We start from the raw sequence: 10558 nt of genomic DNA, 5'->3' as shown, positions 1-10558 counted from the left end.
GCTGCACTGAACAATATTACACCAGTATTTACCTTTTTTGCACACTAATAATTATAGCTGTTACAAGTTATGTTTTTGGGTTTGGTGGTATCTGCAAGTACACGTGGCAAAAGCAAGCCATTAATGATTATATTTTCCTCTGAGCAGCAGACCATGTGTTGACGTGTGGACACGTCGACGCAAAACGCTTAGTCTGCACTGACAGGTGCAGTTCACGTATTGGTGCAGCTGCGACCGTGCAGAAACCATCAGGTCGTAAGGATTGTGACGTGTCTGTGGGAACACTATTCCGCACAGAGGAAAAACACCCAACACACTGATGTGTGTAAGTGTTAAGGTACCACATACAAAAATATCTGCACTCATACTACTTATACCCTAGGCATTTCAAACTGTTTTTCGGAATATTTGGCGAAATACACACCGGATTAAAGAAAAGTGGAAATAAACGTTGTTCAGTTGTTCACCTCGAAGAGGGACATCCATTAATATAACGCTCGACGCCCCTGCACCATCCTCGTGGGGGGGGGGGGGGGGGATGACTTTGAAATCTTAAACAGGAACCTCTTTTCTCATTGCAGATTTGGATTATCCGTGAAAAAGTATGTAATATTTGTATCGAACATTTTTTTCGTTTCACGTTAGATGGCGCTGTAATCGGCAAACATGGAAATGAGGTGACAATTTCTGAAAAACAGTACTATCTCAATCAAATACACATCCGATTAAGACAATCTATGACCTGTTTTGGTATTTTTGACAATGCTATCATGTAACACCTGCCACAACCGAATGTAGCACAGACCGTGGTCATGGGCCCAGCCGCGCTCAGACTGTTCGTGTTACTTCTGTGATTCGGACTGCACACATCTCGTCGCCGCTGTTCCACGATGTTAACGATTGCAGACAGGGTCGATCACACAGAAATGTTAACGAAGCTCGCCAAAGGTGTGCTGCTCTGTTCAGGAATGTTCCGTCTGCAGCGACGTTTCGCAGTATTGTCCACGTGTTTACTGAAACAAGAAGTGTTAAACCTAGAGAATGAGTCCGACCGCGGCCTGTGTCACACGGAAATAACGCAGTCAAAGTTTTAGCTGTGGTTCGTGCAAATCCTCACTTTAGTTCCCGGCAAATCATGCGAGGTTCAGGAATTTTGCAAAAATGTGTTCTACGCATAATGCATGCACAAAAATGGCGTCCATTTCATTTATCGCTGCATCAATAACTGAATGGTGACGATTTTAACAATCGCCCGAATTTCTGAAACTCGATAAAGGAATAACTGGCAGTCTATGATGATTTTATTTCGTGGGTAATTTTGTCTGATGAATCAAATTTTACGAATCATCGTCAAGTGACTCGACATAGTATGCATTATTGGTCAGTGGAGGATCCCCATTGGGTAAGGCAAGCTGAACATCAACGGCCATGGAGTGTCAAAGTTCGGTGCGGTATTTTAGGTACGCAGGTAATTGTCCCATACGTCATAGAAGGTAATCTGACTAGTCAAATGTACAGCGACATTGTGGATAATGTTTTACCCATACTAATGGACGATATTTTACTTCTAACGAGACTGGATATGTGCGTTCAACACGATGGTCACCCAGCGCATTATTCACGACTAGCTCGAGAAGTTTTGAATCAAAACTATCCGTGTCGATGGGTTGGACGAGGAGATCCCCAAACGAGGACCGTACTTCACCTGATTTGACTTCTGCCGATTTTTTCCCGTGGGGATGGCTAAAAGGGTTTATATGGATGCACCAGCAATCCCCGAAAATATGCGGCAGCGAATTCGTAACGAATGTGCTAACATTATCGCAGCGACACTAATACATGTCGGATTGTCATTCATTCACAGAGTTGCAATATGCATTAGAAACAAAGGACATTTCGAAAATTTGCTGCACGGAAACAGTTGTGAGAGACAAGGGGACTCACAGCAATCGAGCACACTGAGGTAGTGAGAGGCAAGAGCACTCACCAAATTCAGGCACCCTGGAGAGAACAAATTGCTACTACGTCCACTTCGTTGTTCCTGGGTAATGCTAAATGTAGTCTGAGGGTAGACGGTGTCACATGATAGCATTAAAAAAATTTCCAAAAAGTACATAGATTGTCGTAATCGGAAGTGTATTTGATTGAGATAGTACTGTTTTCCAACAATTATCACCTCATTTTCATGTTTCCCGATTACAGCGCCATCTGTCATGGAACGAAAGAAATGTTTCATCCAAAAGTTACATATATTGTCACGAAGAGTCCAAATATGGAATAAAAAACAGGGGTTCCTATTTTAGATTTCAAAGTCACCACCCTCCCGCCCCCGAGCAAATATTCCGACAAACATTTTTAAATGCCTCACCAGCGGGCAACTTTTGCCAGCAAGCGTCGTTATTCGCCGACAGTGGCAGGATCGCCACCCATCGAGACTGCAGCTTATCATTCCTCGATACCGCTGCCCACCTCGGTCCTCATATCACTTGTATACAGGGTGAATCATGTAAAACTTGCAATGCAAACTTGCGGAAGTGGTGAGTGCTGTCGACGTACAGTTTTCACAGGACGGACTGGTAGTCAGCGCCTCGTATTCTCAGCCAACTAACAGGTTGTAGTAATACGTATAAAGTATATTTTTTATACAAACATTGACTTATTTAAATGGAACAGTGTCTATTGATATTAACAAGCTAAAAGTAGGGTAAATTAGAATGTCAGTGGCGTTTGATTCAGGACTCTAGGGCGAGTCATTTAGAAGAAAATTCCCACACCGACACGTTTGTGCCATTCAACCAGTTTAGCCGCTAAGTACGATGTTGTTATGTTTGCTGGCAGTGAGCTGGTAATTTCCTTGAGTGTACTGCGACTTACTAGTCAGTCAGTGAAAGTTCAAGCAGTTGAGTATACGATGGGATTTACCTATACAAAAAAAGCCGACATACTCACAGAGTATGGAAAGTGTGGGAAGAATGAAGTTCGTTCTTGTACGGTGTGCGGCAATATATCCCAATACACATCAATAATCTTGATGACTATTTATCAGCCTCTTTAGCCAGTTGCGTGAAAAATTGTAGTGTAACACCTAGACAATGTAACAGAAGAAAACCAGTGACGACGGAAGAGGAGGAAGTACTGCTCTTGCTGCTGTTGCACTTGATTCGCACGTTAGCTCCTGTGCAATCGACGGCATGAGTCAGGCAAGTGTCCTACACGTTCTGCAGCGACATAGGCTTCATCCCTACCACATCTCTCTCCATCAAGGGCTGCATGGAAACGATTATTAGAACCTGTACATCAGCATTACGACTTATACTCCTGATGTACAATGTACAGGGTGTTTCAAAAATGACCGGTATATTTGAAACGGCAATAAAAACTAAACGAGCAGCGATAGAAATACACCGTTTGTTGCAATATGCTTGGGACAACAGTACATTTTCAGGCAGACAAACTTTCGAAATTACAGTAGTTACAATTTTCAACAACAGATGGCGCTGCGGTCTGGGAAACTCTATAGTACGATATTTTCCACATATCCACCATGCGTAGCAATAATATGGCGTAGTCTCTGAATGAAATTACCCGAAACCTTTGACAACGTGTCTGGCGGAATGGCTTCACATGCAGATGAGATGTACTGCTTCAGCTGTTCAATTGTTTCTGGATTCTGGCGGTACACCTGGTCTTTCAAGTGTCCCCACAGAAAGAAGTCACAGGGGTTCATGTCTGGCGAATAGGGAGGCCAATCCACGCCGCCTCCTGTATGTTTCGGATAGCCCAAAGCAATCACACGATCATCGAAATATTCATTCAGGAAATTAAAGACGTCGGCCGTGCGATATGGCCGGGCACCATCTTGCATAAACCACGAGGTGTTCGCAGTGTCGTCTAAGGCAGTTTGTACCGCCACAAATTCACAAAGAATGTCCAGATAGCGTGACGCAGTAATCGTTTCGGATCTGAAAAATGGGCCAATGATTCCTTTGGAAGAAATGGCGGCCCAGACCAGTACTTTTTGATGATGCAGGGACGATGGGACTGCAACATGGGGCTTTTCGGTTCCCCATATGCGCCAGTTCTGTTTATTGACGAAGCCGTCCAGGTAAATATAAGCTTCGTCAGTAAACCAAATGCTGCCCACATGCATATCGCCGCCATCAATCCTGTGCACTATATCGTTAGCGAATGTCTCTCGTGCAGCAATGGTAGCGACGCCGAGGGGTTGCCGCATTTGAATTTTGTACGGATAGAGGTGTAAACTCTGGCGCATGAGACGATACGTGGACGTTGGCGTCATTTGGACCGCAGCTGCAACACGGCGAACGGAAACCCGAGGCCGCTGTCGGATCACCTGCTGCACTAGCTGCGCGTTGCCCTCTGTGGTTGCCGTACGCGGTCGCCCTACCTTTCCAGCACGTTCATCCGTCACGTTCCCAGTCCGTTGAAATTTTTCAAACAGATCCTTTATTGTATCGCTTTTCGGTCCTTTGGTTACATTAAACCTCCGTTGAAAACTTCGTCTTGTTGCAACAACACTGTGTTCTAGGCGGTGGAATTCCAACACCAGAAAAATCCTCTGTTCTAAGGAATAAACCATGTTGTCTACAGCACTCTTGCACGTTGTGAACAGCACACGCTTACAGCAGAAAGACGACGTACAGAATGGCGCACCCACAGACTGCGTTGTCTTCTATATCTTTCACATCACTTGCAGCGCCATCTGTTGTTGAAAATTGTAACTACTGTAATTTCGAAAGTTTGTCCGCCTGAAAATGTACTGTTGTCCCAAGCATATTGGAACAAACGGTGTATTTCTATCGCTGCTCGTTTAGTTTTTATTGCCGTTTCAAATATACCGCTCATTTTTGAAACACCCTGTATCTTGTTTAGTGATGAAGCCAGATTTATCAATCGTGGCCAGGTAAACCCGCCGGAACAGCGTCTACGGAATGTAAAGCTGTCGTGTGGGATGGTGAACAATCAGCCCAAAGGCCTGGTTTTCATAGACGGAACACTGAATGTGAACAAGTGTTGCAGCCTCCTGACAGACCATCTTCCACGGATGCTACAAGACGTTCCTCTGCAGACTAGGAGGAACCTGTGGTACCGACGTGATGGCTGTCCAGCCCATAGTGCACGATGTACTAAGCATGTCTTCACGAATTGTTTCCAGATCGTTGGATTGCAAGCAGAGGACCTTTAGCTTGGCCGGCCCGTTCTGCATACTTGACGCGTGTAGACTGTTTTTGCCTGACGCCGTGTATAAGGGTATAACGACAACACCCGATGATCTGCAGCCTTCTAGGACATATCCGCTGAAATGCTAGCACGTGGGGAGCAGCCGTTCAATACCAGACTGCAAGCGTGTGTTGCAGCTGACGGTGGTCATTTTGAACACAACGTGCGATGGTCAGTTGTCTCCTCACTAGTGAGAATCCATATAACTAGTGAACGCACTTGTTCTTTAGTGGGTGCTACCAGAGGTACTCTATAATTGCCGGTGTGGTAACTTTTCAATATACGATATCTCGTAAACGACTCGCACTAGAAACCTGATATTCTAATTCACTCTACTTTTAGTTTGTTAATCCCAATAGGCACTGTTCTATTTTAAAAAGTGTGTTTTTGCACAAGAAAGCACTTTCTAGGTATTATTACAATATGTTGATTGGCTAACAACACTATCCTCTGAATATCAACCCATTCTGTGAGAACCGCAAATTTGCGGCACTTCCCATTTCCGCAAAATTTGCGGTGTAAGCTTTAGGTGATTTGCCCCGTATATACAGTTTCTCTGCATAATCCACAAGCTAGAACACAATTCCTTCACGTGTTAAAGATTACGACTGATTTACGTTAAGCGCAACTGATCCAATTTTCATACATATTTGGACAATTTCTTGTAAGCATGGACAATTCAGTTTGCAGATTTCCAAGCAAATTCGTTTTTATATTGTTGGAAATGAAAAATGGACACTCATGCAAATTCATTTTTACGTTGGTGGAAATGAAAGATGAACACCCAGAAACAATGCTCGCATATTAATGAAATTTCATCCATATGATCATTAAAGTATACATACGGCTAAATTGTCTGAGACAGCAATTTCAGTATCCTGCCCAGCCGCTTTAAGTTCAGAGCAATGCAGCAGTCGTTCATAGAATGGATCGTACATTTGTTGTATGTCGTATTCGGAAATGGTGCTATAGGTTTCTTGCCATTGTGGTCGTATTTGTTGAAGGGATGTTGCCAGAAATGTTTCACAAACGTCGGCATATTCGGTGACAGTATTGTTCAAGAACCCATTGAGTAAAGTGCGAAACCTGTGCACAGACACCGTCCTACTGAAAGCGCGCGTCTCTCCGGCGTTGTAGGAACGAAGCAGAATTACTGGACAATGCTTTTCGAGTATCCTTCACTATTGAATGATCTCTCAATGACGTTTTCACGATCGTAGCTGGATCACTGGGGTGCCCAGAGCTGGTGTTGGATTTCGCTCCCTCATGCATTCTGACGGCTGTCTCGCAGGTGGCACCGAGGCAGATGCTTCTCAACTTTACACCGTTCATGACTCTAGCAGCGCCCTCTACTACACCACTGGAACGATAGTGAGCCGGCCGGCCGGCGTGGCCGAGTGGTTCTAGGCGCTACAGTCCGGAACCGCTCGACTGCTACAGTCGCAGGTTCGAATCCTGCCTCGGGCATGTATGTGTGTGGTGTCCTTAGGTTATAGTTCAATTCTTTTATCTTGGCGGCTCGCGCATGCCCGCCTAGACGCGGAAGATTGCTGCGTTGCCAGTTGCACACGACGCACGCGCCAATAGAAGCAGCGCCATAGTATAGCATAGTTCGCAAGCTCACGTTTAGGGGGGAGCGCGCAGTTTATGAAGTAAAGCCACCACGGCCGCATTAATCCTTTCGCTGCTACAAAGACGTGCCCCCTGCATTCCGCGCTGTGCGCGATTTTGTCACTGCACTGCTCGCCTGTGCAGACACATCCTGTTCCGACTGCTTTGACACTCTTTTCATTCGGTTCCACAAAAACTATTTGACCCAAAAATTTGATTTTTACACATCTTCTTGACTGATACCTTCCCCCCATAAATGACTTAATTTTGTTTCGATGTTCAACGCAGTTATTATGCAGCATTAAATATAGTAAACCATCGCACGAAATATTGAAGAGTTTGCAGAGGTAAAAGTCCAGAGAGTATACTTTCCGTATGGTCGATTTTAGTTGCCACAATGTTGAGAATGAAATGTGGACAAGATACCTAAATTTCATATAAAATTTACTGTATAACAATATCTCATCCAATTTAAGTACCACATGGGTGTCGTATGTAATATTGAGAAATATTCCATCTTTCGCGACTGTAACAAAAGTTTTATTTACACTGAGCACGTTTGGCTTTATTTTAAAGCACTTCAATCAATCAAAAGGAAGTAGACAAAATACATTAAACAAAACTGTGGACTCACAAAAACATTAGGACTTGAATATCCTGTCTATCAGTGAAGTGCTCTGAGCTATGTCAAATATAATTTTTGTGTGGCACACACAAACATCATTTATTTGCTAAAACACTGATCTGCCAACACAAACGTTAAATATTGTGTTACCGCAGCCCAAAACTACGAAAGGTGACTTGGCAATGGAGGAGACAAAATACTGTCCACTGAAGATGCTTCAAAAGAGAGAAACGCGTCTGGTCTAAATAAGTCGCTTATTACAGTTGCAGAAGAGGAATATATTTCAGTACCATTGGTAAAACTGCGACTGTGGAACAAAAACAAGAAAGAGAACATGAGTACCATTGTGTATGTGCCATACCTTTCATTGACTGAAGTGCTTTAAAATATAGCCAAACGCGTCCGGTGTAAATAAAACTTTTATTACAGTCGCGAAAGACGGAAATTTCTCAATATTACATACGACACCTATGTGGTACTTAAATTGAATGAGATATTGTTATACAGTAAATTTTATATGAAATTTAGGTATCTTGTCCACATTTCATTCTCAGCATTGTGGCAACTAAAATCGACCATACGGAAAGTATACGCTATGGACTTATACCTCTGCAAACTCTTCAAAATTTCGTGCAATGGTTTACTACATTTAATGCTGTATAATAACTGCGTTGAACATCGAAACAAAATTAAGTCATTTATGGGGGGAAGGTATCAGTCAAGAAGACGTGTAAAAACCAAATTTTTGGGTCAAATAGTTTTTGTGAAATCGAATGATAAGTGTGTCAAACACCATGTGTCTGCACAGGCGAGCAGTGAAGTGATGACAAAATCGCGCACAGCGCGGAATGCGGGGAGCACGTGTCTGCAGCAGCGAAAGGGTTAATGAAGAGACAAAGCACTAGAAATTTAAAAAAAAAAATGCATGCATTCAAACGAATATAATTCGTGAAGTAAGGCACTTCCATATTGTTTTTAAATAATAAAAACATTAAGCACCACACAAGGTTTGAACTCATAACCTTCCGCATAGCAACCAAACACCTTAACCGTTACTCTACCGCAACCCTTCTGACTGCAGAATGCCATAAGGACTCTGAAATAATTACCGCTGTTCTTTATTGCGAGAAAGCAGTTCGTGAGATTGATACTAAAAACCTTTCCTTGCTATCGCCTGAATTAGGAGTCTTATTGCTTGTTTGGTTTAATTAATTAATAGAATATGAAGCAATTGGTATAAAGAATGCTTTTTCCAAACTTTCTATAAAAGAAAGCCTGCTATCAAGACATTGCTTTTGTTCTATTACTTTATTTATGACTGAACGTTTCTAAAACTGAAGACACTCGTCCATGCTCTGCACTGCAGTCGAGATCTGGCAACGTCGTTCTCTTTTCATTGGCTGACTGTGTTTTGTGACGTCAGATGCGCAGAACGAACCTAAACTCGGCCGCCAACATAAATGACGCGTACTTTAGTTAGTTCTAAGTTCTAGGCGACTGATGACCTCAGAAGTTAAGTCCCATAGTGCTCAGAGCCATTTGAACCATTTGATGGTGAGCTGCGAGAGACAGCCTGGCGTGCTGAACGCTACCTGCTGCCCGACTTACGGCGAACGGCTCCAGTTCGCACTACACTACAACAGTGGCCCTAATTTATAACACAGTCGCTACCCGACCACTAATGTGGCGATCCTGGAGTGGACTTTAAGCCGCTGCCGCCCAGGGGCAGTGCGGCAAAGTCGGGCGGCCCGGCTGGACCAATGTCTCCCACCAGTGCAGACTCAGCATCTGACGCTCAGTGTGGTGGGCAGCCACGTGGAAGAACCAGCTTCCTTCCCACAAACACGAACTTCAGCTCACCTGGAACTCAGTTAGATGGACGAACAGTGCATATCTCTGTCATTAGAGAATGTCGTCCATCTTTAAGGACCTACATCGATTCTCGAGACAACAGATTACACTGTAAGCGGGTCAAATGCGGTAGTTATCTACCCAGCGTTTCCATGTTCAGGACATGAAGGAGGCTTCTCCGCTCACAAAAAGGTACTTTGAATGATTTCCTTTACGTAACGTTTCCAAATCACGTCATTTTCTGTTTTATTTACAACTAATGAATATTTGAGTGCATAATACACACTATAGTCAAAAATACTTTAATATGTTTGTTTGGATGGCCGTCTTCCGCAGTAGCTTGTATATATCAAACTTTCCCCCCTGTATTGAGCGTACAGTGGTTTAAGAGAGCGTCAACAGACGTGTCTCCATTTTATGTAGAAACTATCATCAGTGGTGGTTCTGTAAATATAGCTTACATAATACGTATTTTACATTGTTTGTAACTATCAATATAAGAGCGTATGTAGGAAAACATCCTTTTGGGTTTTCCAAACTGAATGTTTCTTCTGCAATGTGTGAATTTTCGAACAGATGCTGGAGCCGTAATGAGGCATCAAAATGGCTTCTACACGAGGTACTCGTTGCAAGCAATGTACTGTAATTGAATTCTTGGTTGCGGAAAAAGAAACCTTGCTGAACATCCACAAGCTTTTGTGTGCAGTGAATGACAACGACGCTGTTGAGTGGTGACTACAGAGAGTCAAAGTGCGACCAGGAACGGGAGCTGAGCTCCGCGACCGGCCACGTGCTGCCGCCGACGTGGCAGCCACACACACCGCCACTACTTACACGCCACATGCACACGCGAAAACTGTTGATAATCCGAGAAACGCAGGCACTGTTACGTGTGACACGTTATAGACCCACCAGTGATGACACCCTTTAAATAGAAGCGAAAAGCGACTGATATTACAGGCTATTAAATTGAAGCTCCCTTAATAGAGAAAGAAAACCAAACAGTAATTGATAAATACTTCAGTTCAACAATAGTAGCAAGTACGCTATTCCCAATACGTTCCACCAACAGTATAAAACCTTCTGACCTATTAGGACGTGTCATTCTTAAAATGATTTGCACCATAACCTTGCGATTCAAGTGGTGGATCTCCTTCGGGAAAAATGTGCGTGGTAATACTTCGGGTACAAGGCAGATGAGAGAGGCGTCACCAGATGTTTGAAGAATGA

This window comes from Schistocerca cancellata, chromosome 5 (assembly GCF_023864275.1).
Source record: "Schistocerca cancellata isolate TAMUIC-IGC-003103 chromosome 5, iqSchCanc2.1, whole genome shotgun sequence".
NCBI lineage: Eukaryota > Metazoa > Arthropoda > Insecta > Orthoptera > Acrididae > Schistocerca > Schistocerca cancellata.
This window is presented reverse-complemented; position numbering follows the sequence as displayed.